Source organism: Taeniopygia guttata, chromosome 1A (genome assembly GCF_048771995.1).
Source record: "Taeniopygia guttata chromosome 1A, bTaeGut7.mat, whole genome shotgun sequence".
Taxonomy (NCBI): Eukaryota; Metazoa; Chordata; class Aves; order Passeriformes; family Estrildidae; genus Taeniopygia; species Taeniopygia guttata.
In genome coordinates, this window is record NC_133025.1 from 59,272,657 (window position 1) to 59,289,493 (window position 16,837).

The window sequence follows — 16,837 nt, forward strand, 5'->3', positions numbered from 1 at the left end:
ATAGTGAAAAAGCAAACAGAGAATATTTTGGTGCCAGGAATTCTTTTGAAAATTTGACTGGATGAGTACACTTGCTTAATGTTCAGAAATGGTCCTTGGAACATGCTGCTTTACAATGTCATGCATTCTGTTCTCTATATTGTTTTTGCTTTAAACCTGATTCATTTTATAACCGATGAGATGCTTGACTGTTGCATCAGAGCAGTTAGTTAGTTAAGTTTCAGTACAGCAAGCTTATTTACATGTCATGCATCATTTAATTACCCATAAAAACGTAGTTAAAATTATGTACAGCTCCTTGAGCCTCACTTAAACTGTCTGTGACACTGCAGTAGTCCTTGATATTTGTGAAAGATGCTGTGCACTTGTCGTGGATGTAACAATACGATACGAAGCAGCCAAATCATTGCTGGAGGAAGCCGCTGCAGAGAAAGTGAACAAGTACAAACACCTAGAAACTGAAGTAAGAAATCTCACCAACGCAAAGGACGTTGTTTTTGTGGGCTTTCCCCTAGGAGCGCGGGGGAAATGGCACCAAGGTAACTTTGAACTTTTGACTGAGCTTGGCCTCTCCAAATCGAGGCAAGTGAAAATTGCAGAGACTTTTTCCATAGCTGCGCTCTTTTCATCTGTGGACATTGTACATATGTTTGCCAGTAGGGCCAGAAAGTTATGTAATTCAGGTTAGATGCTTAGTTTATGTACTTCTTGTTTTGTTTTGGATTTTGATATTGTTGTTATTTTTGTATGATTGCATAGTGCTCTTTTTTATACTGTTTTGTTTTAATACAGTAGACGACAGCTAGGGACGTGGGGCAGCCACAAGCCAGTTAGGTAGCTGATAGTGAGTAGGGACAGAATTTTATTATTTCATAACGCGTCAATTAACATCTGATTTGGACCAATTCACCGGACTTGTCCAAGGTGGACGGGCCACCTTTACTTAACCCGGAAAAGGAACATATATAATTTATGTGTGTTCAAAAAATAGCAGGGAAGTGTCAAAGAGCAGCACTTGCTGGTGCTGTGTTTAGACTGACCGTAGTTTGGGTTGGCACCAGGCCAGGCGGCTGGCTTCCAGGCTTTCCCAGCGTGAGGAAACCACACATGTTGGGACTACAAGGGTCTGAAGTGTGTCCTTTGTGCTCCTCTGGAGTACGAGTTGTCTGGAAAAAATAATCTGCTTACACACAGCCACTAAAACAAGTAGAAATTGATTGGAATATTACGTTCTGCCTATAAATGATGTGTTTATTAATGACTTGGAGGAAGGAGTGTGGCAAGCTGAGGGGGCAAGAGAAGTATAACAACTTTGAGACTAGAATGCAAGATTGTTCTTAGTTTAGGGTTTCCTTTCTTTAAAACAAAGCTGAACATTAACTTTCAAATGCTCTGTGCTGGGTAGATTCATCTTATTTCAATAAAGCTCTCAATTTCAGATATTTGTTTTGTTAGGAGCCACTGATACCTTCAAAAGCCAAGTCAGAATCCCCAACAATTTATTCTCATATGTGGATATAATTACTTTGCAAGATTATATTTTAGAGTCTGAAGTTTTCTATTAAGACATTCTGGAATAGTATTCAAAGAAGCATCCAAAGCATTGCATCCTGCTCTCTTCTCTAATGTATACATATATATAATTTAATAACTTCCTTTTAAAAACCTGTTTATTTACCTAAATTAGTTAATTTGACTTACATATATTAAGTTACGGCTTTATTTCCTGGTGTTTTTTTCCTTATGAAATAAATCAATAGTTCTGGTGGAGTCCAAATTCTTAAATTATTATAGTTGTTATTCAATATATTGTGTAATAGGTTGAAAACTTCCTTAGCTGGCAGCTTGAAAAAAAATCTGTCCAGTTTCCAGTGTTTGCAAACCTCATTATAAAGCAACGATAAGTACCACAGTGTAATAAGCAATTCTTCCAGAATGACAGGTGAATGCAGAAAGCTAAAGTGATTATAGTCAATAAATATATAAAATTTTGCAACGGATAATCATCTTTCTGTAGCAGGGATATATTTTCTCCTGAAGTTTTCCTGTACAGCAGCCTTTAGCTTCTGTTGCTGGAGCAGCATTATCAAGTGCCACAGTCTTTTTTTGAAAGATCCTCACATGCCTGACAAATTCTGCAAGCTGTTTGCAAACTGGAAGAATTGTGATTTGTTCCTATGAGTGAAATAAAGATGGTCAGTGAAAGAAAGCAGTTCTACTGAAGGCCTCTGTGCCATTACCACCTGAAGTGCTGTGTAAAACAAAAGAATGCTTAATAGCATGAGAAGCTAGAAAGCTGGACAAGAAATCCTGTAGGAACACCAGGCTCTGGGATCCTGCTGGAACCATTACTTTCGTACATCGAATTTTCTTGCAAGTTTGCTTAAATTTAGTCCTTAAGCTAAATAAATAGGAAATACAAAATGTTGTCAGCTGGGTAAACGGTGGGTAAATAGCTGCAAAGCAGTGGTGCCCCTTTCTGTGGCTGTGCTAACAGTACACGCAGCGTTACATGTCAGAGCAATTATCACGGTGTGATCCGCAGCACAACCCGCCCAGCTCCGCGGGAATAGGACATGTATGCAAATACATAGCCATATTTATGTAAAACAGCACCCTTGAGATGCCGGAGCAGAATTTTACATTCATTGCTCTGAGAAACTTTCTGTCAGTCTATATAAGCGTGGTCTCATTTAGGAATGAACCCAGTGGGAATTTAGCCAGTACTGAAAGAAGACTTTGGTTCTTGCCATCAGGCCTGAGCCTCAGGAACACATACAGAGTCTGAGGTGTTTATTGCAGCCTTGAAACACAGTAATACCAAGTTGACTCTTCTTAAAAAAATATGTGCTGCTTATTCTATAGCTCAAAGGAGGTTAGCTTCCTGCCTGTTAGGAAAACTGCAGTCTGAGAGTGCAGCTTTCTTGACCTGTCAGAAGAAAAAGTTTTCCGGGAAACATAACTGAAGGCCAAAGAGTCATGTGGAAACCACTGGAGATATTTAAATTTATGAAAGTGGGGCATTAGGATAATCTAGGATAAACCTAGTGAAACTTCAGGTTAGGTACAGGTGATATCTTTGTGCTTGCTAGCCCTTGGAGGGGAGCTGTTTACTCTATAAAGTTGTTTGACAGACTTAAATTCAGGCACCTGTGTAGACAAAGTGAAAGCTTTTGAAAAGTGTTTACAGACACAAAAGAATAGATAGAGCAAGACATGAAGAAAGTAGTATGAATCCAGAATGACAACAGTCCTAGGTGGAAGAGTGTGTCTCTGTTATTTCCTTTTGCATTGCTGCCATAAATTATGTTCCCATAAACATCTGCTGTCATTTTTATATTTTACCCATGTGTGCAGCTATAAAGAATGGCCAGTATCCTGCTCTCTGAAAACATTTCCTTATATTGGTCTTTGGCTTTTTCAAAGGTAGGATTTTTTTTTAGTCTGAAGTGATAAACATGTCAGGAGCAATGCCATTTACCCTAAAAATCCTGGTGTATAGTTTCCTTTTAGGAGAAACAGACAATAGTCAGAAGTCTGCTGTGGTCACACTGTGGAAAATGAAGTATAGAAGCACTGAAGCCTTTGAAGAATTAACTCAGTGTGAATCAAATCAGCATCTAGTCTATTTTCTTTAAGCTATCACATGTGCTTATAACATACACATGAAAATGCACTTTTCAGAAAACCCCTGAGGCTGGAAGTATTGGCTGCTACTTAAGTTGTGTTGGAGACCACAGTTTAAGAGGAGAACTGGGGCATGTGGAGATGTTGCTTTGTCGCAGACATGCAATATTAAAGCCCATTTGGTTCTAATATGAGGTTTCATTCTAACAGCCACCTGCCAAATTTAAGCTACCAAAATCTTGTGAATGTGTCTTCCAAATACACAACTTTTATTTTCCTCTGACTTCCAGTGCATTTTACTCAGTTTGACAGCTCCATGAAAATAAAGAATACCGTGCACTGACACTGGCATTCTTGCTGTGTTGTAAATCACTTCAAAACAAGTCTCATATTCTCTCTTTCCCCCATCCTGTTACATCAGATTATATGTATCAGAGATCCAATTTTCTGTTACTCTGAAATAATTGGAGATGGAAATTCTGGTTAATTTATTTCATGGATGTGTGTTGCAGGGATGGGAAATAGTACTATAGGTAAAGGTCTGTGGCAGATGTAAAAAATATTAAGGATACATTCTTGGCTGTTAAGGATCCCTTAAGTATTTCAGGGAGTTAGCTAAGCCTTGATGAAACTGCTATAAAGAAAGGTAGATGGAAAAACTCTAAGGACAGCCCAGTTAGTTTTCAAATACAGGGAGAAATATAGATGAGAAACTTACATGTATCAGCTTCCTTTGTTTGCTGATGACTTTAAAATACTGAATTCCAGAGTACAGCAATTACAGTGGGAGTCAGTTACAAGACCTGCTTGGGGTAAAATTCCTGTTAGGATTTGTGTGTGAGAACAATCTGTCCTGTTCCCCAACCAGTGGACTTCCATACTTCTCACATTAATGCAGCAGATGCGAGATATTTAGAGAACAACTGGTATATGAATATGGTATGCTAAAATCAGGTTATTTTCTCATTAATTAGTGCAGTTAGTTAGAGCATGGTGCTAATAATGTCATGGTCACAGAGTCAGTCCCTGTACAGGCCATTCATTTAAGAGTTGAATTCAATGGTCCCTGTAGGTCCCTTCCAACTACAAATATTCTGTGATTCTGTGATAATTTTAACACTCTTTATTTTCCACTAAATAATACACAGAATGCATTAAGTTCTTTCCAGTGTTTTCTGGGAAATTCAGTAAATTTTTAGTGCCTGCCGTAATTTTTAGTGAAGTGGCCTGGGGTCAGTATACAGCAGTGACAAATGTCCTAGTTCTCAGGATGCAATCCATGAACACCCACTCCTGTTTCATTGGGGCATGACATTTGTGATACTGTCTTATGCAGCAGGGGGACATTCTTATTGGATCGCTGCTGTATGTTTTCTCAGTGCTCCTTGATCTTATTGTTTCTCTTTGCTTTTGTTTTTTGAGCTATAAATTACAAACTTCTTCAGAAAATCAAGAAAATAATTTTTTTAAAAGTCACATTATTGTCATTCTACTGGTGAGAAAATTGAGACCTGACTGTCACATATAGTAAGGCAATAACAAAACTAGGATTAGACTGTATCCTGGTTTACTTCAGTCTGTTTGGCTCATGTTGCTTCTTTACTGTATTCATTTTATGGTCCCGGTGAGCTAAGTCATGAATTTTTGTGGATTTTTTTTTCACACAGTGGGGTAGTTCTTCATGGAGAAGACTTTCTCAGGGGGAGTATATTGCATATGCCAACGTGACAAAGGGTTTACAACTCAATCTGGCTTTGTTCTCCGGAAACTGCAGTTGGGACTGTCATATGGGGAATTTACCCATACCAATGAGCTTAAGCTTCTGAGTTATGGTGTACATGCTTCACAAAGCTTAATAAGACATTTTGATGCCCAGAAAGCTGTAATTTTATTGCATACCTTCCCTCAAGCATCAGTATGATGAATATCTAGTACACAGAATGAAACAAGGAAAGAAAGTTGGCCTTCTCTTTCTGCATCAAGCAGCTGTTAAAAATCTGTGTTTTTATCTAAATACTTTTATCACTTTTTATGCCTTTAAAATAGGAAGGGAGCAATCGCTTTCTCACCAGGCCCCAGATTTGGTGTGTGAGTGTTTTGAGAGGTGCTGATCAGCTGATGTCCTTCACTCCTGCTAGGGACACACCCTGCTGGTGCTCCATGCACCACTAGCCGAGCGCTTCACAGAATCACAGAATAATGAGGTTGGAAGAGACCTCTAAGATCAAGTCCAACCTATGCCCTAACACCACAACCAGTCTATAGCACCAAGTGCCAAGTCCAGTCTTTTTTTAAACATATCCAGAGATGGTGATTCCACCACCTCCCTAGGAAGACAATTCCAGTATTTTATTATTCTTTCAGTGAAAATTTTTTTCCTAATACCCAACCTAAACCTTCCCTGACGTAGCTTGAGACTGTGTCCTCTTGTTCTGCCAGTTGCTGCCCAGTGGAAGAGATCGACCCCCACCTGTCTGCAACCTCCCTTCAGGAAGCTGTAGAGAGCAGTAAGGTCAACACCACTTTGGGGTGTCTGGTGCCAGGGGCTGCACTGACTGAGAGGTGCAGCAGCACGTGCCTGGCATCAGGCACGGGAGAGGCTCTGGTGAAAGCCCCAGGGCTGCTGAAAGCCGACAGCCTCCGTGGGACACTCAAGTGCTTGCTGCTGGCATGAGCGTGGCTGTCTTGGGGACGTGAAACTGGCAGGAGTCAGGTTGGTCAATTGGTCTCACTCCCTGCTATCAGCACCACCTACCTCATGGAGCAGTTATTCCTTTTGTGACCCAGCTGCTCTAAGTGGCTCTTTGGGATACTTCATGCAACTTCTTTAGGAATGTTGTTGCTGTGGGACACATCCTTGTTACTCCAATGTTTCAGATTTAATTTTTGTTAAAATCCATGATCTATGATATATATTTATTTATGAGCAGTTTATACCCATTTCCTCTGGCTGTTTATAATTCTGGTCTTCAGAGCCCTTTGATTCTTCCTGCCTAATTTAACCCCACTTGTATTAGTGGTGCTTCCCAACTTTCTGTCACCTGCATGTGTCGTGGCAGAGTTCTGGGTTTTTAGCAAGGCTGCTGAAGGGTACATGAAACAGGATGAGCTCTGACACTGTTTCTTGAGGAACTTCATGAGTAGTTTTCTACCTCAAGTTCTTTACTTATTAGACCTTTTTTTTTTTCTTGTACTAGTGCCTGTTTTTTGCAGCTGAGCTAATCAGTTTCCACGTGACAATTTAGTAACTACTTAAGTGGAGCCATGGGGAAGAGCAGCTCTAGCACCTCAATGCACTTCAGCTGGGTTATTGAAGTACAATATTAGAGTGAACCAATGTCTGTTTACCAAGTTATGTTTCTTTCTCTACCACACTCCATTTTCATTGGAAACTTGTGTTATCTCTTCCCTCACTAAAAACTTGTTTTGAAACCTTACAAACAGATGAAGACCAATGGCTTTTTTAATTGTTTAGGTAGCTTGCGGTCTTCCTCTTTTGTATTTTGGACAATATATAACATTTCCACTAATTTTATGAAGTCCTGCACCATGCTAGATTTAGAAGCCTATCTAGAAGTGATTAATGAAAAAGCTGTAATTTCACACAACTTTTTTTTTTTGTAATCGGACTTCACTGTTTTATTTTGAGAACCCGTTCTCCTAAGGATTTATAGTCTGAAGTGTTAGCTTAGGAACAAAATCTGATACTGAGATAGATACATAGATACTGAAAAATGAGTAAAATACCAGCGTTATTCATTGATGACAGATAACAGCTCTTTTGGAATGAGAAGGGTGGACCCCTATATTTTACATATATATATATATGCACACACACATAGGTATATACATATATGTGTATATATTTATATACATATATGCATATGCATATATATATATATATATATATATATATATATATAGCATCCACATGCCAATTTATATATCTATATATAAATAATACACATTTTTAACAATTTTTGCTTTCCTTTTCATTCCTTTCTCATAGTAAAAACGCCTATTTAGTGGACAGGAAAATGTTACTTTTAGAAATCTGCTGCTCCTGATTTTAAAAGACCTTTGTGGTTTTAAATGTTTTGTTTTAATCAGAAATCAATTTCCATCTAGCCTTTAAAGTGATACCTTATCTGTCCTATGCTTATGTACTGCTTAATTTCATACTCCTGGGAGGTATTCTTTCTCTCTGATAGTAAAGAGCTTATTAACTTTCATTTATTAGGAGAATTTAATTTCTTTCCTGTTGCTAAATTTAAGAAAATATTTGAAGAATGATTTAAAAGTAATGTTAAGGTTGGTTTGTTTTTTTTTTTTAATTGGGCAATAGAAGATAAAATCTGGAAATCATGACAGTAGCCAACCTTGGAATTTTGATATGGTTATTTTAAAATGAAAATAAACTGAAGATTAAGAAAAGAATTCTATTTAAGTATACAGTTCACATATTCCATCTCGTTGCATTCTTGCCTTAAATTTAGTAACTCCATTAAGAGATTCTAAGATTTTTCCAGACATTTCAAATACAGATACATATATACTATAAAATATATTAAATATATAATTTGTACTGTTTGTAACACAAAATGATTATAATTTAAGTCAATGTTGTTGTCACCTTTAATATATAGTGCCTTGGGTTATCTGTCTTTTGTTTCCATTCCTTGAAATTTTTGCTTATTGAGGAATTTGGGGAAAAAATTCATTTGTTATTAAGTTCTTAACATTGTGAATGAAGCATGTAAATAGAAAAAATATTTAAAATTTACCCATTTCAAAGCTTCAAACTGTTTAAAAGTGCAATGATTTTATATCTAACAGGAACTACAGAAGCATGTGGTCTTACTTTTTTGGGATTTTGTAAAACTAAGTAACTCATCAGAATAAAATATAATAGTAAAACTTAATTTCACCCCCTACAGAAAAGTCAATACAGATGTGTAACGTTACTTGTGTCAGGGTTTGAGAGAACCAGACCTGCGGTACTGTTACACAGCATGTCCTATAATAAAAAATGAGGTTTATGCTTTCTTGCTCAGCACATCAACTCATTATTTATTATGTAATTTTCTTGATCTATTACAATTTAGAACTGACAGTTTCTGGGAACCTCTCATTTCTTATATGTAATGCAAATAAATATCACTTTTACTACCCCATATATAATTACAAATTGATTTTCAAGTTGGATCGTTTAGCTTCACTTTTCATTGTCTAATGTGGCCTTATAATGCTAAATACTGAGTCTGTTGAGAAACTAGAGAGTAAAACAATTGATTTTTTAATATAATTGTCTGTGGTCAATTACCATAGAAGTGGGGGTGTGTGTATTTCCGCCTTGTAGGACAAACAGTAATTTCCATGAAGGAATCTGTAGAAGAATGGAGAGTAAGTCAAGTCCATTAACACTTCTGATGCCTCGAAGCAGATGTCTCTGGTTTTAACTCCTCCAGTTCTTCTGTGTATTTGACAAGGAGAGTTGGGCATTTTCAAAAGCCTACAAAGAGACATCCTGTCTGCCTAATTGGATAACTAAACTTCTGCCAAACAGCTCCCAAGCTCCTTGGCCTCTAGGCTTTGCTGTAAATGATTCAGGGATCTTGGGCAGAATTGGGCATAAAGTTTATGTACAGGAGAACTGACAGCTCAGACAAATCTCCTTGGCCAGGTGTGTTTGGAGATCTGTGATCTCACATTTATCTGTCTCTTCCTTCTGATCAGCTTTTCTTCACTGGTACATTTTCATCAGCTTTTCTTCTTAAACTTAACCTGTGTTGCAGTGGTGACTCATCCCTCTCTGCCCAGGCAGAGACCAGACTTGACCTACCTTCAGCCCTTCCTGATATTCCCAGTACTTTCCTCTGTGCTTCCTGGCACTGTGCACTGTGCCGCCCACACACCCTGGCACAGCTGATTTCAGATTGCTTTTTTTTTATACCTCATTCATAGGTATGTGGTCAGAATGATGACCACATCATTCTGAGAAAATGCCCTGGGAAAGCTAAGTTATGCTCCACTGCTGCAATGCTGCTACACTGTTTTATCTCTGACTCTTTGTAAATATTGTAGAGGGTTAAGGTTTAAGTAACTCAAACTTCATTATCTCTGCTAAGAGGTCTTTATCAGAAAGGTAACTAAATTCATGTGAGAGGAAATGAATTTCCTTGCAAAAATCCAATACATCCATTTTCACTGGGAATCAAAGAGGAAGAAGTAAAATCAAAGTGTTTCCAGATTGAGAGAAACAGTGACTGTAGGTTTTGGGAAATAAAGGTACTTGACAAAGGACACTGGTTTTTTGCTTTCTTACCCATGGGGACTGAGCCTGTGTACATCAAGCCACTTCTACAAGGTGCCAATAGCTGGGTGAAAGGGAATATGACAGCAGTCAACTACTCCTGTATGCCATTGGGCTGTGCATCTTTCCTTGGTGATGTTTTTATTTCTGATGCATATTGCAATAATTCTTCATTCTTATATATTTGCTACTAAAGATTTTGTAAAGTGTGATTGGAGACTATTCTAAAGCATTTGTGGCTACTAATGACCTGATGACTGGTGCCTGGGACTTGAGACAATGTACTAATCAATACTTGCTTAAAAAGTAGTGTGGTTTGTAGTGTTTTTACTATTAGTTATAAGAAATAACAGTTTTGTCTTGTCAAAATTAGAAGTAAAAAATACCTATTTTTATCAATGTTGTTGTAGAAGAATTTATATTTAGCTTCTATTTTAAATTTATTAGAATCAAACCTGTACTCGATCATATCCAGTCTTGACTGCTTAATTGAAATCAGTGAGGCAGAACCTGAGCTGTTGTTCATTTATATTTCTTCACTTACATAATTTGGATTACAGTAACTGGTAGTATTTTGCCATCTGGATTCATCTACATCAAACCCCATTTTATAGAATTCTTCAGGGCAGATTAAAAAAGAAAGAGGAACAACATCAATATTTAATGCCAATTATCTAAGGTCCTCAATTCTACTCTAAACTTCTGTTTCATTTTCTCAGTAAACTCAGTTAATGTTGATGGGTGACATTTTTAAACCACGCACTGTTGATTTCTGTCAAATGTACTTTTTGTTCTACTAATTTCCCTTGAGCTACCCTTAGTTTTTTGAACCTAATTCTTTTCATTTGAAAACTGGCAGAAAGAGCTAAGTATTTTTTTATAACAGTTATGCCAAGTCCACTGGCCTAAATTCTTCACAAATGTAATTTGCCTGGCTTTGAAATCAGTTTAGTTTCCAGATGATTTGGCTCATCATAACTTTGAGGAAAACACATAATAGTGACAAGGTGCCCTGGCCAGATTAACTGAATGCTTTTTAAAAGCCAATGAAGAAATAAACAAAGATCGGTGGGGTTGATTTGAAACCTTGTAACTTTTTGTCATGGAATCTTGTATTTGAAGTCATTTTCATTACAGTTTACAGGCAAGGTTTTTCACCTGCATAAATCTGTTTTAACTGTTTATTCATGGACTAATTAATCTGTCAGTCACAGGACAGGTTATAATCTTCATAATTTTTGTTTTATTTTAACTATGTTACAGATTTACTGGCCTGCAGCAAAAGAAAAGGTAGAATTATGCAAATTAGCTGGGAAAGATGCCCAGGTAAGTATGATGTATATTTTTTATTATTGCTGAGATTTATTAATATCTGTGTGTTTGTTAGTAAATGCACAAAATGCATTAGTAAGGTCTTGTTACACTTCTTCTGAACTAAGTGTTTTTTCTTAATTTAAAAAAAAATTACATTTCTATTGTTTCTTAAATATTAATATTTTTAAAAATTCAATATTGCATCAATATTTCCTTTGATGTAATAAATGCAGCTGGGAGACAAATGGACTTACCTCAGAAATGTCTACCAGGCAATACTTCCATGAAATCCTCTCTTTTCACATTAAAATGCTTCTTTTTTTCTTGGGAGTGTCCTGAATGTAACTTCATTATAATTCATTAAAGAAACAGAGTAGTAGAGCAGTGTACAAATCAACTTAACTTGCAGACTGTTTGAGTTAGGGTTAAAAGAAAATTTCAGACTCAATGGCTTTTCTGTGGAACCACAAATTTTCTTTAGGAAGTATATTTAAGGTACATACGTGTATACAATACAACTTTATATGTTTTGCTTACCACAGATTACATCATGTGTCTAGAGCCCACTATGAATGTAAACATTTTCTGGCTGTAAAATATTTTTTTTTTCATTTTGTCTCAGAAAAAATGTCCTAATTTCTATCCAGCATGTCAGTTACCAAGGTAGATTGCAGCTCAAAACACTCTCAGCTCTCTGCCTGAAGAATTTCAACTTCTAATTCTAACTTGTTGCTACCACTGTCCTTACAGCAGTCAAAACCTAAACACCACCTTTGCTGAGCACAGGAAATTTTCTTATAGGGGTGTATATGGAAGATTTGTTCTGTTTCTATACTAAAAGAAGATTGAAAGGGTCCTGGGAGGGAAATATTTGTTTTGGACTCTCACTTAGGTGTAGGGTGATATCTAGAAAGTATGAACAGATTCTTTATATTCCCTCAAAATACTTGTTTTGTTTTTCTGTATTAATTTCATTTTGGGGAAAGCTAGAGCAAGCCTTGTCCTCCAGCCCATGTATCATCCTTGGAGCACACAGCATCTGCCCAGCAAGGACCAAGCCCAGCTAGAGCCAGGACAGCTCATTGGACTCAGATTTAACCAAAAAAGAGTCACCAGTAAGATGTGGCTGGTGCAGAGACAAAGCATACCCACTGAAGTGCGTTGAAGCCTTTCAGCGCACCACAGTTACTTTAATCATGTAATCTTTGGTGTTAAAGCACCCTGAGCTGGGAAGCAAAGGCAGGAGGATTGGTAGCCAGACAAACCCAGTGGCTCTGCGACCTCTGCCCAGCTGTTGGCAGGTGTTGTTTGCCAGGACACAGGCTGAACACATACCCTCCAAACTGTGCTGTGAGCACACAGCTTCTTGTGGCTGTAAGCATTACAGCAGAATTAGGTTTGCATGTCTGATTGATGAACTGCCTGGTAGATAGCGGCTATCAAATTGTAGTTGTCACAGCTTTGAACTGCTTCGTGAACAGTCCCTGCTACAGTAGTTTTAAGTACACCAGTGCTATGGCTGTAATTTAGTAGAATGTATAACATGGAAAAAAAGAATAAACATGAAAATTAACCTTTATCTTTCTTTTTCCAACAGACAGATTGTGCCAATTTTAACCGTGTTCTTCAGCCGTACAACTGGACCCATGTTTATGTCTGTGGCACAGGAGCATTTAACCCTCTGTGTGGATACATTAAACTTGGAATTCACTAAGAAGTAATTTAACTTTCTCACTAGTGTGACATGTCAAGGAATAGCCCTCATCTTGTTTAGCATTCATCATAGATTGGAAAATTGTTGGAATCTGTGGGTATTGATGATTCCGAGATTGTAGAAAGTCTCTTTCTGCCCCATTGCCAAAGAAGAAGCCATAATTCGTCTGTGCTGCTTTCAAGGTTGTTTATTCTGTTTATCTCTAACATGTTCTGCTGCCCTGCCGCAGGTCTGTCCTGCAGGGCAGCGTGCAGGGCTCTGCCCCCAGTGGGATGGTACAAACATTATATACCAGAAATTACGTGTGCTATATTTACAATAATGTGCCAATATCTGTCACCTACGTTAAACAGCGTGTCCCCAGCCTAAACCAACAGAAAAATGCCAACGCTACAGTGAAACATGGAGGGCATGAAGAAGGAGGAAAAGGACAAGACACACCCAATTTCCTCCATCTTGTCCCCTCTGAACCCCTAATCTAGAATCCTAAAATTTTACTTTTGCACCTCTGCCACACTTAATTATTACTCATATCAAACACTCAGAGCTTGTAATTCATCCTGTAGGATTGAAAACTCTTTTCCACGGACAGAGATCACAGCCAATGTCTCTCGGGGCTCTGTACAGGGGGGTTCCTGACCCCTGCCAGGGTCCCAGGCCCTCCAGGGCAGCCAGAGGGAAGCCCTGGATTCCCACACTGTGGAGCTTCTGTCTTCCTGTCTGTCTCTTTTTCCTCTCTTTCTAATGCTCTTTATATGGAACATTTTTGGGTACCTGAACAACTTAAGTCTTTAAACCTTTCCAGGCTAAATGGGCTGAGTGAATGAAGTTACTACTATGACAAGTGATTTAAACTGGATTGGATTTGTATTAAATGCTTTTCCAAAGTTTCTTGTTCTTTTGTACTTTGCCAGTGAAATTTTGGGGGTCCTGAATGGGTGCTGAGGGGCACTTGGGGATCCCGGAGGGTCTGAGGGACACTTGTGAGACAGATCGGGGCGGATACCGAGGGTCTGTGGTGCGCGGGGCATGATGGGTGTTGTAGTCCCGGCTTTAATAGGGCTCTATGGGGCCGCAGAGCATGACGGGAGTTGTAGGCAAAAGAAAAGATGGCGCAGGCTCCAGGCACCGCCCCCAAAGCCATGATACCTGGCGATGATTGGTTGGAGGCCGTGATGGGCGGGAGCCTCGGCAAATGGGAGGCAGCAGAGGAGGGAACAGCCCATTCAACCCCTCCAGTCCCTCCCAGCACAGCCCAGTACATCCCCCATGCCCTTCCAATCCCTTCCAGCACAGCCGAGTTCATCCCCAGTACAGCCCAGTACAGCCCAGTACAGCCCCAGTGCCCTTAAAATCCCTCCCAGTACAGCCGAGTTCATCCCCAGTACAGCCCAGTACAGCCCCAGTGCCCTTAAAATCCCTCCCAGTACAGCCCAGTTCATCCCCAGTACAGCCCAGGACAACCCCTGTGCCACTCCAGTCCTTCCCAGCACAGCCCAGTTCATCCCCAATACAGCCCAGTACAGCCCCAGTGCCCCTCCAATCCATCCCAGTACAGCCCAGTCCCTCCCAATACACCTGAGTTCATTCCCAGGCCCTCCCAGTTCCCCCCAGTGCCATCCATATTCTGCTCCAGTGTCCCCCAGTTATCCCCACAGCGTTCCCACCCATTGCGGGGCAGCGGCACAGACGGAATGTCCTGCGGCCCAAATCCCTGCTCCTGCCACACAGTGTCCAGCCTTCTCCCCCTCCTCCTCCTCTCCCAGCAAGGTACAAATTCCAGCTCGGAGGAGGCTTCCCCAGAGAGGGCTCCTGCTCCAGCCTGAGTGTCCCTGCAGAGGAACAGGGCATCTTTCAGGCACTTCCACAAGCTCAGGGTTCTTACTTCATGGGGAATCTGGGATAAAAATGGCCTTGTTAGGAAGGACAAAAGCAGAGGGAATAGGTTGGAAATTATTAGTAAAAATGTTCCATCGTACAGGGAAAGTTCACAAAATCATTCCCTGCTTTTTTCCTTTTCAGATTCTTTCAGCCATCCACTGAGAGGACCAGCTTGTTCTGGTGCTTTTCTGATTGTACTCTTGATTTATATCAGTGCTTGAGAGGTGGAAGCTTCTAAACTGAACACAGAAACAAACTCCCTCTGTCAGCCCATTTTCATCTTCTACATAATTTTCAAGACGTCCATGGGGATGTTGGAACGATTATCACACTGCTCTCCATTTCTGGCTGCAGGCTCAGGAGATTCTTTCTCTGCATTCACTGACAATTCCTGGGAGCCCATCATGGTTTCTAAGGCTAGAGCAGTAAGAGTGAAAATCTCACCAATGGCACAACTGCCCAGCCCACAAGGAAAAGAAAGAATAAGTTGTAAAGTTCTTCAAATATTTGTCCTGCTTTTCTACAGGAGTCAAGCTGCACACACGGTGTGGGAAGCCAAGAGAAGCCGCAGCTGGTGGCACATCTTGTGACAGAAGCTGCTCAAAGCTTCCTCATTCTCCAGCAAAGGTTCTTGGAAAGAGCAAACTGGATTGTGGAGAAGATTTTGGGAAAACTGAAACAGCTTTTAAGAAATGAAATGAAAATGGAAAGAAACAATCCAAGATGTTTTTCTCTGTTTATTTTTATGCTCCCCTTTTCCATCTTGCACTACTTCCCCATCCCATTAATTGCAAATGGATCTCACTTCTAAGATCCACGATTTGGCAAGTTTTAGACACTCTAAAATACCATGAGCTACACACATTTTACCTTCCCCTGTTTTTTTTTTTTTTATTATTTTTGGAAATCAATGATGGATAGGTAAGTGCAGTTCTTGGGTCAGCTACAAATTCAGCATTCAGGGAATGCGCTCCGATAGTGTTTGACCCTCAGCAGGGACAATGCACAGCAGCGCCCGAGGGGATTCCTGTGCCCCTGGGCAGGAGTCCAGACTCTGGGTCTGGGCTGAACAGGGCAAAGTTCCCGTGTTTGGACAGGCTCAGGGGCTGCCCGGGGAGCGCTGGGCTGGGCGCGGGGGCGAGGGGGCAGCGGACACACGGACACGGGGACACATGGGACACGGGACACAGGGACACGGGGACACAGTGACACAGGGACACAGCGACACAGGGACACACGGACACGGGGACACACGGACACGGAGCTTCAGCCGCAGCGGCAGCAACCTTTCAGGCAATACAATTTCTCTGGACTGCACACAAATTGACCTCTCTTCGTCTCTTTATCCCGAATCCTTGCGGTGACCGAGGCGCACAGCTGCTCGGATCGTGCAAACCCAGATGCTGCCTGGTAAGCCCAGTGCAGCGGGACCGCAGCAAACCCTGGTCCCCTGAGGGGACAGCTAGCCGGAGGGGTCCCGGGGGGCCGGGGAGGGACGGAGGACAGCCGCAAGTGACCCCCGAAAGCCGCAAGTGGTGCACCAACGTGAGGCATTGCACCGGTTTGAGCGAACGCGCCGCGGCCGCTGTGGGCAGTTCGCCGGTTTGGAGCTTTTCCGGACGCTTTGCCATCTGTGTCGCCGTGAGCAACAGAGCAGCGAGCGGTGTGAAAAATGCCACACAGGCTGTCAGCTCCACGGGGAGAAGCTCTCGGACTGCGCTGGTGGTGGGGCACTCGCCCTTCCACACAGCCCGGCAGGACTGCCGCCGCGGGGACAGAGGCGCCGATTTCTGTCCGGCGCGGTGTCCGTGGATGCGGACGGGACCTTCCTAACACCCGGAAGGCTGTTTGCGGAGTCGGGAACCGTTGCTGCAGTGTGTTTTCTGAAAAACGGCGGTGGGTAAGTCTCGGTACTGGCGGGGAGGGGTCCGGCCAGGAGACTGGACTTAGGCTCCCGTGCTCCCACAGAGGGACACGCCAACGCGCGG

The 16,837-nt window shown here is 40.9% G+C and overlaps 1 long non-coding RNA gene across 1 annotated transcript; it reads left to right on the forward strand.

Annotated features, from left to right (window-relative positions):
- The first annotated feature begins 322 nt into the window (after positions 1-322).
- LOC115493420 (uncharacterized) lies at positions 323-13,858 on the forward strand. Its single transcript, XR_003958187.4, has 3 exons — positions 323-539; positions 11,204-11,266; positions 12,852-13,858. It is a non-coding gene; the product is annotated as an uncharacterized lncRNA (long non-coding RNA).
- Positions 13,859-16,837: the final 2,979 nt, after the last annotated feature.